General features: G+C 45.7%; 1 protein-coding gene across 5 annotated transcripts in view; it reads right to left on the bottom strand.

Annotated features, from left to right (window-relative positions):
* The window catches only part of VWA5B1 (von Willebrand factor A domain containing 5B1), a 67,155-nt gene extending 63,126 nt beyond the window's left edge, over positions 1-4,029 (bottom strand). For 4 of the 5 annotated variants that reach the window (XM_083752457.1, XM_083752455.1, XM_083752456.1 and 1 more), the window contains exon 1: positions 3,398-3,623. The gene's annotated coding sequence lies outside the window, so the exon portion shown is untranslated. Of the gene's footprint in view, positions 1-3,397; positions 3,624-3,674 lie in introns of those variants that run through there. The other variant, XM_083752454.1, reaches the window with a different exon arrangement.
* Between the last annotated feature and the right edge of the window lie 9,000 nt (positions 4,030-13,029).

Genomic DNA, 13,029 nt, shown 5'->3' with positions numbered 1-13,029 from the left:
TCAGTCTTGGCAACTGATTCATGGGGAAAGACCTACCCGGGATGAGCTGCTGTGCTCATTAGGCCTGACACGCAGCCAAATCTGTGAAGGTTATGTTTTCGCTAATACTGTAAAGGGTTAACTCCAGCTTTGCACAGTGTGAATTACTGCTGACTCACTCTGTGGCGTGTGTGCGCGCGTGTGTTTGTGTGTGTGTGCATGCATGTGTGTGCTGAAATAAGAATCTTGCCCACTGACCAGATCCAGTCCTCCTCTTACCCTGCGATATCAAAACCAACATAAAATGATCCTTCAAAATTTGCGTGCCTCTGGTTTTGGGGGTGCAGTTTCCCAACCAACCAGTGTGTACAAATATGCACACCCTGTGGGAAATGTTCATCACACAAAGAAGCATTTCATTAGGCAAATAGCTTGCAAAAACATGCAAATTTGCACAAAAATTGTGATAAATGTTCACGATTTGGGTTTTTTTTAAAGATCGCAAATTGCTGCAGAAACTTTAAGTGATTTTGAGATTGGAAAACCGAAACTGACAGAGGGAAAGCCAAAACTGATATATTTGTCCACCCCTAGTGTCTCCCTACTTTAGTGAGTGGACTGGCTGGCATACAGATGTGGCTGCATCATCAGCCTGTGATTGGTGGGAAACCAGTGGTGTTTCTGTTCATGCTGGGGGCGTGGCTGTCATAGCTGCTCCAATTTCTGTGGCGGCATCACTTTTACCTTCTCAGCCTTATTGCTGGGCAAGTCTAGGATACCAATGAAGTTAGTGCCCAGAAAATATATATATATATATATATATATATATATATATATATATATATATTTCTGTGCTTCAGAATCACGGACTGAAAATAACATTGGTTTCTTCTGAACTTTGGCCATATTCACGCCACATATTTAAAACACTATAATACCACTTTTGACAGTCATGGCTTCTTCTCCCAAGGAATTCTGGGAGCTCTGGTTTGTTACGGGTGCACAGAGACCCCTATTCTCCTCATACAGCTACAGTTTTCAGAGCGGTTTAACAATCAATCCCTCTTCACAGAGGACTCTGGGAATTGTAGCACTGGGAGGGAGGGAAGGGGTCTCCAAACGACTCTCAGCTCCCTCAGCAAACTGCACTTCCCAGCTATTTGAGGGCAAGCCCTGACTGCTTAATGTGGTAGAATGCTTTAAATTTGTGGTGTGAATGTGGTCTTTGTACCTTCCATCTCCCAGTCTCTACAATGGCACACTTATGGGGTAGGGGGAAGAGAGGAAACCTAATTAGGCAGGGAAGAGAAGACCCAATACACCCAACTGCAACCATCAAATCATCACCATGGGAGACTCGAGTCTAAACAGAGCAGAAGGCCTCCTGTGCTCTTTCACCAGTATGAGCATAAGTGGCCCTCCAACATGTCAGGAATCATAGAATCATAGAGTTGTTGAGTTGGAAGGGACCCTGAGGATCATCTGGCACCCTGCGATGCAGGAATATGCAGCTGGCCAGTATGAGGACTACAGGATCTCTCTGTCCAAAACTCAGCTGTGAACCAGGATGTCCTCAGTTCAGATCTGCCCTCTGCCACAAACTCAAGAGGTACCCTTAAGTAACTGCCTATTCGCTTGGCCTCAGTCTTCCCATCTGCAGTATGGGGATAACTATATTGACCTACCTCAAATTACACAAGGCCATTGGAGTGATTAGTCTCTCAACCACACCAGATGAATGTTGTGTTTACTTGTTGCTAGAATATAATATTTCCAGTTAATTTCCTCAAGTTTTTGGAAGTGGTGAAATAGTAAATTCCAAGGTCCTTTGGAAGATGTGAGGACATGAGATTTCTACTGAATACCCCTGGGGAATTCTCAAAAGTGCAAGGAGTGAAACAGAGCTCCAAGGTTTAGCCATTGCACATTCAAATCTTGAGATTTCACACACTCTGCTAGCCCAGGAGGGACTGTACCAAGTCTGAGTATCACACACTAGAGTTGAGATCATGTATTTAAGCTGTCATGGTGTTGATTTCTCCACAACAATGGAATGGGTGGGTAGACGCAGTAGCTCCAACAGAGTCTAATAGTAACCTTGCGATTTCAAAAAATGAAAAAAAATGGGGGGGAAATGCAGCCAATCCTATTTGAGAGTGAGACTTAATCTGAATCAAGTGGCAATTAGCTCCAGAACCTACCGGTATTTATTATGCAGTGCCTGAGCACCCCTGGGTAAAACGCAAAGGTGATTCGACAAACTAAAGCTATGCTTCAAAACATGTGCCCAAAACACTCTTCTGTCACTACTAGCTGGTCCAAAACATCATGCGCTTGTGGGGGAAAGACTTTGGGGGTGGGCAAAGCACTTGACTCTCAGCCCTAGCCCTCCGCTGCGAGATGAAACCATTTTGAAAGCACTGCAAAAATAATAGCTCACCCATGGTTCAAGATTATTTTAACAAATAACAATGTGCTGATACAGTGCAGTCAAAGTGCATGGAACTTTCCAGAGCTACATAAGACCAGGTCCCTGCCCTGCACAGCTTACAATATGCATGTAACAAGAGGGGAAGAGAGGGCAGAAACAATGGTGGGGAAGAAGAAAAGAGGGGAGGAAGGAGAGAGGGGAGGATTACAGTTCATGATGTTTCATATGATCTAGCAGCTTAGCAGCCATAGAGAGGGTAATTAATGAAATAGATGAAAGCCTCTGCAGGCTATATGGATGTGTTAAAGAGGTCTGATCTAGAGATGATATTCAGGCAGCTTGAGGGAGCCTGTGATTTTCTCATGCAACTCTTTATTCCTATATCCTCCAGAGAGACACCGACCATCAAAACAAGTCTGAATGTAGAGGTTGGATGGATCCAGCACCTTCAATGGCACCTTGGAAGGGTGTTTTTTGTTTGTTTGTTTTTTTGAAACTGGGGCTCTGGTGCTGTTACACACACACACACACACACACACACACACACACACACACACCCTTTTCAGGCAGCAAAGGGGGTTCTGTGCTGCCCCAGCCTTTTGCCACCCAATTCCACCCAACTCTGCCTCCCCTTTGCCAACAACATCCCTTAAGAGACTGTGGAAAATGATGCTTTGGAAAGCAGAATCTCTCTCTGTCTCTCTTCCTCTAAGTGGGAGCTGCTGGAGCCTGTAGAAATGTTCAGACAGCGAAGGTGAAGTGCCCAGCTACACATACACAACTAACTAGATATGGAATACGGCGCTATGGGAAGAAAAGTGCAGACAGGCATGCAGAAGGAACGCAGACCCTGGCACCGCAGCAGAGGCCAATCTGTAACACACACACACACACACACACACACACACACACACACTCCAAAAAGAAAAAGAAAAAAGGAGAGATCAAGAAGAGAAAGTCGCTGCTTTGCTTCCCCATCTTTCCTACCTTGTCTGGAAGGAGAGATGAGCCGGAAACGGGGAGGTGTCGCGGGGAGAGATGCCGGATCAACTTTGCAGGTTCCTGAGCGCTCGCTCGCTCCGCTTGCTGGGCTCAGTGGTCCAGAACGGGCTGGACCGGTCTAGGCGATGGCAAGCCGACAGGAAACCTTTTCCCGCTTCTGTGCTCTGTGTGTGAGAGACAGTGTGTGAGAGAAAGCCACACAGAGAGAGGAGACATGAGATAAGGAATCAGGGAGGGAGGGGAAGGAGGGATGCTCAGCAACCTGTGGGATTCAACAGGCGCTCAGCATCCTGGAAAGGGCATAAGGAGCACCAGCTCCGCGGCAGCCCAAGCCTTGGACCGGTCTCTCTCTCCATCCCAGCTGGGTGGAGGCAAGGCAGAGCTGTCTCAAACGCGAGAACTGCAGCTGCCCTGTCGGTCCGGAGCAGTTTGCCATCTGGCAGGGGATATTTTCGGGGTGTCAGCACGCAGGAGAGCACCCTGGACCAGGATTGCACGCCTGAACAGGGTTTCCAGAGCGGTGGCTATGTATCCTACGACAATAGCACTTGCATCCTGATTATTAGCGATTTGGTATTATTGGGATCATTTCCCCCCAGTTTGCTCTAGGATTGTCTGCGTTACTCAGCAGTTGCAAGGAACAAGTAGAAGTGATTCCAGTAGAGAGAATTGTGTGTGTGTGTTGGGGGGGGGGTTTACTTCTCCACATCTCCTATTACTAGAGTTTGAGGGGAGGGAGAACCAATGGAGCTGAACACTGGAAAATTCAGGATCTCACAGAGTTAAGCTGTGCAATTTGCTACAAACTGCAGTGATAATCAACAGCTTGGGGGGATTTAAAAGGAGGTTAGGTAACTTTACAGAGAATAGCCTAGATTCCCCTTCCACTGTTCATAGGAGCCAACTCCTAGGGACCAATGTCCCTTCAGCTCCCCACCCCAATAAAATATTTGGGGGTCCGGGAACCCCAAAGTTGATGAACGTTGCCATTCAAATGGTGTGTGTGCACTGCGTCATGCCATCAATTATGTGAGGCGGGGCTTACCTGCCCCCACCCCCATATTTTATTCAAGTTGTCACCCCTGCTACTGTTGGTGGCAATATGCCTCTGAGTATTGGTTGCAAGAAGTCACAATTGGGTAGAGTTGCTGTTGCACTCAGATCTGTTTGTGAGTTTCCTGTTTGTCAGGTCATTGCAAGAACAGGATGCTGGGTTAGAAAGGTCTTGAGTGGACAGACTGTCTGAGTGGTGCAGCTGGATTCTGGATTTATGAGGTCCTTCATATGGTGTGGCATACATGGTTCTCTCCCTCCCCATTTTATTCTCACAACAACCCTGTGAGGTGGGGGTTAGGGTGAGAAACAGGGGTCACCAGAAACTTTTGAGGCTGTGTGCATATTTGAATGTAGGTCTCACATCCCAGTCCAATGCTCTACATCTCACTTTGGCTGCAATCCTACTTGAACCAGTATGGTGCAGTGGTTAAGAGCGGTGGACTCGTAATCTGGTGAACCGGGTTCGCGTCTCCACTCCTCCACATGCAGCTGCTGGGTGACCTTGGGCTAGTCACACTTCTCTGAAGTCTCTCAGCCCCACTCACCTCACGGAGTGTTTGTTGTGGGGGAGGAAGGGAAAGGAGAATGTTAGCCGCTTTGAGACTCCTTCAGGTAGTGATAAAGCGGGATACCAAATCCAAACTCTTCTTCTTCTTCTTGAGAGTACGCCCCATTGAATTCAATAGGACTGACCTCTGAGTAGATGTAGTTAGGCTTGCACTGTTAGATGGGAATGATCTTTGGCACATCTACACAGAAGTAAGTTCTGCTGAGTAAAATGGGACTTGGCCTACAGATAAATATGGACTGCTCCCCCCCTAGACCTACCCAGACAGCAGTACTTGCTTGTGTGATCCACTTTTAAAAAGAACTCAAGTGTAAAATGTTCTAGTGCTACAGGTGGGAGTGCTTAGATCACATAAAGAAGAGGACAAAGAGGTCAATGAGCAGCACCAGATCCAGGGATTTTGTGTCAGGGTGGGGTGGGAAGATCTGCGGAAGGCAATTTCAGAGGTCTTCTTCATCTGTTTGAGATTCAAACCACGCAGCCTGAGAATGGGATTTCTTTTGCTTATAAGGCCACAACATATGCACAAGCTTTGCAGGGTCGGTACACCCTGTACCTTCAAAGCACATTCAGAGCACATTCTTTGCCTCAAAGAATTATGGGCACTGTAGTTTACCCCTCACAAAGTTACAATTTCCAGAAACCTTTAACAAACAACAGTGCCCAGCATTCTTGGGGTGCCTGTGTGCTTCAAATGTACTTTCAAGGTATATTGCATACGCAGCCTTTCTCTCTAGAACGGGCCTGGTATGTAGGTGTTGCTGCAGATGAAAAGTTTAGCCTTGCTGGCATTTCACATAGTCTTTTTTTAAAAAGACTGAAACATCTACCCCAAGTAGTAATTATTTTGCTGGTGGCCCTCAGGCTGGTAATATGACTTGAAGGCTGCAAGTGAACTTATCATAGACACCTAGTATCAAAAAGGTTTTTATTAATAGCCATCTCAGAAAAATTAATTCATCACACAGAGGTACAAAGGAGCAAGGCAGAATGGGAACTTGGTGAGGTTTCATTATTCATACAAAGGGGTCCTTCAGAACACCATGGGTTGCTGGCAATGCTAGTCCTACTCAGAGTAGACCTACTGACATGACTAACTCAGTTCCATAAATTTTAATAGGTCTACTCTAAGTACAGTGGTACCTTGGGTTACAGACACTTCAGATTACAGACGCTTCAGGTTACAGACTCCGTAACCCAGAAATAGTACCTCGGGTTAAGAACTTTCCTTCAGGATAAGAACAGAAATCCCGCGGTGGCGGCGTGGCGGCAGCAGGAGGCCCCATTAGCTAAAGTGGTGCTTCATGTTAAGAACAGTTTTAGGTTAAGAACGGACCTCCAGAATGAATTAAGTTCTTAACCTGAGGTACCACTGTATAGCAGTTAGATAGAAACCCATGTCTCCAAGTAGTATGAGTTCATACGGAAAAAATATTTGGCAATCTCTTTGTTCTTGGTTCTTCCTTAGATAAGTTTCCCTCTTCAGTGTTACTTGTCAGAACGATTCCCAATTTGGCTAATTCTGGTACCTGTCTTATGCCATCCTGTAACAAAGTGAAATATATTGTTAAGCTGCGTATTGCTCATTTGTTGATTATTTTGATATTGCATATGGTACATCAGTGTCCACTTTGGGTTGTAAAATAATGGTGATGGTAATAATAGTTGTTTGGTTGAACAGACTTTGCAGTTATAAACAGTGAGGAGGCTGAAATCTGAAGGACGTGTGTGTTTCGCATAGCTACAATTCCCTGCACCTGTAACGAACTATAGTTCCTAGGATACTTTGGGGGAAATGATGTGCTTTAAACGAACACTGGAGGTACATTTGATGTATGATGTGGATCTTCCCAACAACATTGTGAACATTTTAAATCTCAGTTCTCACCATCCCTGACATTTGGCCATGTGGGCTGGGTCTGATTGACAGTTCAATAACATATGGAGGGCATCCTGTTGGCTTTACCTGGACAGAGCATGTTGGTGGCAAGGGGAAATGTTAAATATCAAAGGAGAATTCCATGGATACCAAGATCCAGGGCAAGTACTCTTTGGTGAGAGAAGTTCTCAAGAGAACTCCATCAAAATTTTAAAATCACAAAATATGCAGCAAAATACGAGCATGAAAATATAGGCTGTTAGACCTTTAAAATATGCCCTTGTGAATTCCTTCCAAAGTTTGCCTCTTCAGCTACCAGAGACAAGTGCATGGGGACACATGCTTGTCAATCATCCTATGTTCCCCACTCTATTCAAGCTGGTCTGTTCTGCAAAGGGGAAATGTTCCTTTGCCCATGTGGTTTGCTTTTAAAGCATGCTAGGCAAAGGTCTTGCAGCTGCCTCCTGTCAGCTAACCAGCACTGATGACTGCACAGCCTGTTTCCTTGGGCTACTTAGTTTGATTTCAAGGGAAGCATTTTCCTGCAGTCAGAAGGGCTTGCAGGTGTATTAACTTGCCCAGGAACCAACAGTGGCCCTAGGATCCATTGTAGTGCAGGGCAAGGCAGCAAACCTCCCTATGTCCCCATCCCCTATATAAATAAAAATAAGTAACCAGCTGTTTCTGCCCAATCGTGTACAAAGCAGAGGGTGGGAGGGTGAGATTTTAAAGGGGATAGACATAGGGAGGGTGGATTCAGGCGGTCCTTGTGGTACCCTGGACCTAAGTTGTTCAGGGCTTTGTAAATTAGCACAAGGATCTTGAAGCTAGCTCTGTAGTAGATGGGCCGGCAGGGCTGATGCTTTAACTAAGGTGTTGCATGTTCTCAGCCAGATGCCCCCATCAACAATCTGGCCACTGCATTCTGCACCAGCTGGAGCAAGGAGCAAGGACCAGGACCAAGGGCAGCTCCGTGGAGCACGCATTGCAGTAATCCAGCTTCAAGGTTTAAATGTATGGTATGGGTATGCTCTTTAGGTCATACTTAGTTGGGACAGAGGAGCGTGGCAATTCAGTCCCTCTGCTGCACTGCCTGTTATCTAATGATTTAAGCTGGAATATTCTATTTAGTCTATTTGTTTACTTTCAATATTTACAGACCACTTTTCACCGCAGATGGTTGCAAAACAGCTTACACAATCCATCGATCAAAATCTCACAGTGTTTGAAACAAGTGGAAGCAACAGGGAAAAGCATCAGATCAATAGACAGGGGTAGCAAGAATTGCTTAAAAGGCCCCCTGAAATAAAAAAAAAGCCACTTCACATGGGAGCAGTGGGACTTACTCCTGAGTAAACAAATATAGGCTGGTACTACTGAGACACAGAAAGCTGTCGTGTCGCCTTTGGCTCCTAGCCACTGCTTTTTCCCAGCAAAGAGTTGGGAAAGGCTGAGTTGCAAAAGGGTCATTCCCACCACCAGCTGAAGGACGCAGAGAGGAAAACAGAGACATCATAATAAGCAGGACGGAGACATCCCTGGCACTCAGCCCAGCGTTCACTCAGTCAATTAGATCATGCGTCAACATTAAACTTGTCAGATATGATACATTTCCCCAGTTCTTGTGGATTCCCAAGGAGCAGAAGGCATAGGGAAAGTGTCTGCATCAAAATAAAGGGTGGGTTTGTTTAATATCTTTTTGCAGTCCTGGAAGGTGGAGATGGGTTATTTTAACAGTGTGGATCAACAGGCACACACAAGGGCTACCTTTAGACACAGTGAGGTAGGATCCTGAGAGTGGCATCAAGGTGGCATCCCTTGCTGGGAGGGGTGGCCTCTGCTATCACACAGGTCTCACCTACAGGGAGTAGCTGGCTTATACCTCCGATATGAGATGTTTTAGGGGCAGAGAGAGGTCAGGGAGAGACCCTAAGCCAGCCCAGCTAGCAGCAAGTAATGGCGTTGAGCCAGATGGTGCAGCAAAGGGACTGAATCGCCACGCTCCCCTGTCTCAACTGAGTATGACCTAAAGAGCACACCCATGCCATACATTTAAACCTTGAAGCTGGATTACTGCAATGCGTGCTCCACGGAGCTGCCCTTGGTCCTGGTCCTTGCTCCTCGCTCCAGCTGGTGCAGAATGCGCTGGCCAGATTGCTGATGGGGGCATCTGGCTGGGAACATGCAACACCTTAGTTAAGCATCAGCCCTGACAGCCCATCTACTACGGAGCCAGGGTCTTTGTGCTAATTTACAAAGCCCAGAACAACTTAGGTCCAAGGTACCACAAGGACTGCCTGAATCCATATATCCCACCTTAAACACTGAGATCATCGGCAGGAGCATTGTTGGTCATTCCCTCACTTGGCGAAGCTCACTTGATAACAAGAAATAAGAGTGTCTAGTGTTGTCAGCCGAGTCCTGTGGAATACTCTGCCAGTAGAGATTTAGCAGGAGCCTTCAGTTTTAATTTTTAAGTGCCTGATGACAACAATGCAGGCAGTTAAGAATATATCTTTCTGCAATGGTTAATAGATGCCTGTTTCTAACTTTTTCCTAACTTTTTAAAAGGGTGCTGAGAATTGTAGTTCTGTGAGAGGTAAACTATAGTCCCCGGAATTATTTGGGGGACGCCACCCCCAATGTGGGACGCGGGTCGCGCTGTGGGTAAAACCTCAGCGCCTAGGACTTGCCGATCGTATGGTCGGTGGTTCGAATCCCTGCGGTGGGGTGAGCTCCCGTTGTTCCGTCCCAGCGCCTGCCAACCTAGCAGTTCGAAAGCACCCCCGGGTGCAAGTAGATAAAAATAAGGACTGCTTACTAGCGGGAAGGTAAACGGCGTTTCCGTGTGCTGCACTGGCTCGCCAGAGCAGCTTCGTCACACTGGCCACGTGACCCGGAAGTGTCTTCTGACAGCATTGGCCCCCGGCCTCTTAAGCAAGATGGGCGTGCAACCCCAGAATCGGACACGACTGGCCCGTACGGGCAGGGGTACCTTTACCTTTAACTTTACCCCCAATGTAGGGTGTGGATGCGCCATTTTATTTCGTAATGCTGCTTTGTCGTTTACTGCTAGTTTCATGTGCTACATAAAGATTTTTTTAAAAAAAATCTATTAAGCACTTATAAATGCTTTTAAATAAAATAAAAATACAACACTTTATTTATTTATTTACTGGATTCATTGGCATGCGTACAGCAAACGATGAGGTCAGCTTACTGGCTCTGCATGTGTATGTGAAGTTAATACTCAAATTGCACCATCTCCCTCCTCTCGTCTCTGTCAACGTTACAGGCCTAAGTTTAGCTAATGTTTCAAAAGATTGAATTTGCTTCACTTTTGGGGAGCTGGGGAGGCATGTCTCCAGTCTCTCCTTGCTCGGTCTCTTCAATTATGTCTTTCCAATGCTGCCATTTCCCATTGACAGTCTCCTTGTGGCTTTTGCGCCTCTCAGCACCCTCTCGGGCCCGGCGACACGGTTGCCATGGCGAAGGCTGCAATGTCACCCTGGAAAAAAAACAAGGCAGCGAGACCCCTTAGTTCATTTCAGCACAAAGTGAGCAGCGTTGGAGAAGCAAAAGTTAATTAGGCCATGCACGCTATTAGGGGAGTGGGAAAGAGAAGGAGGCGGGCAAAAATGCAAAGCAATCCCTCATATGCTGTTCGTACCATGCAGCAAATATTCTGGCAATGATGGAGCCAAGAACAAGCATCTTTCCAGACAGGCAAAAACAAAAAAACAAAAACACGGCCAAAACAAAACCCAGAGCAAGTGACAAGGCTATAGGGAGAGAATGGGGTTTCTGAGGTCTGAGCAACGCAAGATTCCAGGGGCTCTGGGCAGTTTACCCAGAGTCCGTGTTTCCTCTTGGAACTGAGTCACAGCAGGGTGTGGTATTGTTATGATACATGGTTTATTTATACATATATACAACCTGAGCCTACGATGGAGGGGTTCACAGCATTAACACTCTAAGAGGGTCTTGGTTCCTCCATAGGCACAACCTAGGATCCAAGCAGAGATCCTACATCAATCTCTCCCTCTTTCTCTTCTTTCTCTGAAGAAGTGTGCATGCACACGAAAGCTCATACCGAGAACTGACTTAGTTGGTCTTTAAGGTGCTACTGGAAGGAATTTTTTTTGTTTTGACTATGGCAGACCAACACGGCTACCTATCTGTAACTCTTTCTCTCTAGTTTACATCACAGCAACTCTATTTTTTTATCTCTCTACTCTAAGCTCCAGCTTTATCAGTAGAGGGAGGCAGTGCCCTCACCCATTTGCTATCTCGGGCAGAGTCCCTTGATCTTTTATTCTTCTTAATGGCCCATCACCCCAGACGATTGCCTCATGAAGTTAGCCTAGCTTAATTAGCCTTTAACACTTGGTTTAATTAAAGAATTGGAGGTGTCCACCTGGGTCTTGCTATTTCCTGATTTTAATACCCCAAGCCTTAACTAAATTCCAACACCTACTAGACCCAGGAATTTAGGGTGTAAAAGCAACCACAAACTCATAACAATACATTATGGATGGGGTTTTATTTTTCCAAATGTAGTGATGGATCAAATGTTGTTCAGTCATAACATCACATTATCTAAGGCTTTCCATCACTGTAATACAGTCTGATGAGCTGCATTTGATAAAAACAACAGCCATAGTTCAGACTGAATCTCCTTATTTGGTCCATTAAACAAGGATAATAAAAACAGGACAGGCACATAAGCAATTAGCTCCATTACTATTTTAGAAAGCTCATTATAGACTACGACCCAGAACGGCTGAATTCTAAAGGTATTGGTTTGGTTTGTTGGTGCAAAAAATGTATATCCAGAATTCTTGAATGCCAAGATCCAAGTTTGGGGCAAGTTTGGGGCAAGATATAAAGCCACAAAGTAATCAGCGAAGTAATGTAGGCTGCAAAACCTTTAAGATACGCCCTTCTAAGTGAGTTCCAAAAAGGCCCCTTTAAACGTTCCTTTCCAAAGTTCCCCTCTTCCCCTAGCATAGGAAAAGACCACCTAGATTAGGCTATACCTGTCCAGACAGAGCCAAAACCTGGCTACCAGCCAAAGGTGATGGAATGGAAGGCACTCCACACCACTGAGAGGCAGCATAACTCTGTCAAGAGGAGGCAACCTACCAGCCATCCAGTCTAGGGGACTGCCCACTAACAGTGCCTCAGTTGTGCTTGTTTAGAAGAAGAAGAGTTTGGATTTGATATCCCGCCTTTCACTCCTTTTAAGGAGTCTCAAAGCGGCTAACATTCTCCTTTCCCTTCCTCCCCCACAACAAACACTCTGTGAGATGAGTGGGGCTGAGAGACTTCAGAGAAGTGTGACTGGCCCAAGGTCACCCAGCAGTTGCATGTGGAGGAGCAGAGACTCGAACCCGGTTCCCCAGATTACGAGACTACCACTCTTAACCTCTACACCACACTGGCTCTCTTATAAGCTCTCATCCAGTCCATTACTGAGGCAAGACACCTGCAGATGTAAAGAAGCAGAACTGAGAGTTATCAGTGAATTGCTGACAATGTAATCTAAAACGCCAGATAACCCCATTCAGCAGTTTCATGTAGGTGTTAAACCAGGGATCAGCAAACTTTTTCAGCAGGAGGCTGGTCCACTGTCCCTCAGACCTTGTGGGGGGCCAGACTATATTCGAACCACCGCAAAGCAGAGCCACTCACCTACAACTGGATACCATGGTCAATGGTATCGAAGGATGCTGAGAGATCAAGGAAAATTAAAAGGAATTAATTTTCCCACCTCTCTTCCTACAAAGGTAATCATACAGCCATAATTCATCCCTACTACGCTCTTTTCATCACCTCCTAAAAACATTCTTATTTAGGCAAGCCTACCCAGCTGTTTAGGAATTTGAGGTCATTTTGATCTGTTTTACTATTTCAACTTTTGTATGTTTTAAAGTACTGATGTTAATTTTCCCTTGATTTCCTTGTTTTATATTTTTTTGTAAACTATTTAAACCACAATTCTGTAATTCTGGACATGGGAACCACATAAAACCTCAAATTTTCCAGGATTCAAACATTTGTTGCTTGCCCTTTGGTCAGGGTACATGAAATCCTCAAGGCACATTCCTTTCA

The sequence above is a fragment of the Podarcis gaigeae genome (assembly GCF_964106915.1).
Source record: "Podarcis gaigeae genome assembly, chromosome: 8".
Classification (NCBI taxonomy): domain Eukaryota; kingdom Metazoa; phylum Chordata; class Lepidosauria; order Squamata; family Lacertidae; genus Podarcis; species Podarcis gaigeae.
Note: the sequence above shows the minus strand (reverse complement) of the source record. Positions and strands in the feature narration are given on the sequence as shown.